The sequence below is a fragment of the Equus quagga genome, chromosome 17, assembly GCF_021613505.1.
Source record: "Equus quagga isolate Etosha38 chromosome 17, UCLA_HA_Equagga_1.0, whole genome shotgun sequence".
Lineage (NCBI taxonomy): Eukaryota > Metazoa > Chordata > Mammalia > Perissodactyla > Equidae > Equus > Equus quagga.
The window spans coordinates 44,625,369-44,627,251 of record NC_060283.1 but is presented as its reverse complement, the minus strand read 5'-3'; positions in this window follow the sequence as shown (position 1 = coordinate 44,627,251).

The following is a 1,883-nucleotide window of genomic DNA, read 5'->3' as shown; positions in this document are numbered from 1 at the left end:
TCTCAGGGACTTTGACTCTTCCACAAGCTGCCAGTCATTATCAGGTGGATGAAATCCCCAGTAGTTTTCGTTTGTTAGTTCATTTATTCAACCAACATTGAGCCCTTCCAATATCCAGGTGCTGAGCTGGCTGCTCAGAGAGCAGGGCTCAGTTCTAATAAGGGATAATCCAGTAATAAGGGATAATCAGTCTAGCAAGGGATAATCCAGTAAATTCTAGTATCTGGAAGTGTACATTCCAGGAGATATTAAAGTTCTTACCAAGATTTACCATGGTTTCAAACTTCCCAGAATTGAATGTTCAAAAATAGAAAACGTATGTGGGTACACTCTTCTAGCAATCCAGTGTATAACTAGTATTATCCTCTTTGTGTGATCTTTCCCTCACCCTTCCCATGCCCAACTTCTCTTTCAAGCCTCAGCTCCAATGCCTCTTCCTCTTCAGAAACGTTTTCATCCCATTTAAAGAAGCACTTGTTAACCAAATTAATCACTCTATCACATCGTTCTATTTATTTCCTTTAGAGAATTAATCCTTTAAAAGATCAATCATAATCTAAATGCATTTATTTGTTTCATTATTTATTACTTGTCTACATCACTGCAATACAAAGTATGGAGGGCAGGGGCCTTATTTATAATCTTCACAGCTATATGCCCAGCACTTTAGAACCTTACGTATAATAGCCACTTATTATATAATTTATTGAATAAACTAGTCATAGGCTCAATCTTTGTACCAAAATGTAGGATGGTATTTACATCACTTAGGATTTATTCACCTGTAAAAAATTGAAACCCAAAAGCCAGGTGGCTTAGTCTCAAAACTGTATTATCTTAGGGGCTGGCCCCGTGGCCGAATGGTTAAGTTCGCGCGCTCCGCTGCAGGCGGCCCAGTTTTTCGTTGGTTCGAATCCTGGGTGTGGACATGGCACTGCTCATCAAACCACGCTGAGGCAGCGTCCCACATGCCACAACTAGAAGGACCCACAACAAGGAATATATAACTATGTACTGGGGCGCTTTGGGGAGAAAAAGGAAAAAAATAAAATCTTTAAAAAAAAAACTGTATTATCTTAGACCAAGAAGTTTAAGGATAAAGAAGCATCAGAGTACACTTGGCAGCTCAATGACATCAAAGCCAGGTTCATTCCATCTTTCAGCTCTGTCATACTCAAGAGGGTGGCTCTTGCAAAGGCCAGCTCACCTTGTATTTGCAAGGTATGGCAGTACTTCTGGGTTATCATATCCACACTTGAAAACACATAGAGGAAGAAATGGGATTGTCTCTTGCCTTTTGATTCCTATAATGCAAGGACAAACTTTTCTGAACAACAATTAGAAAACTTCCCCTCAAAGCTCATTGTTCAAAATTCTGTTGCACATCCACAAATAAGCCGATCACAAGGGAAACAGGATGGTAATAATTGGTTCACACCAATTGTTTTCAAACTTTTTGACTGTGGCCCACAATAAAAATATGTTTTTACATCAAAGCTTAGTACATAGGTAAACACAATTGTTTAAAAAAACTTCTATGAAATTTTTCTTACCTTCACTTAACGTGAAACACTCTGATATTCCTATTCTGCATCATTTGAAAAAGGATACTGTAATCCACTACTCTGATTTTATTATCTATGAATGGTTGCAACCCTCAGTTAGAAAAACACCATCTTGGACAAGTCAGGGTCTACTTATTTGTTGGTGGTGGTGAGGAAGATTGGCTCTGAGATAACATCTGTGCCAATCTTCCTGTATTTTGTGGGATGCCTCTACAGCATGGCTGATGAGTTGAGTAGGTCTGCACCCAGGATCAGAACCTGCAAACCCAGCCATAGAAGCTGAGTGGGTGAACTTAATACACTATGCACCAGGCTGGC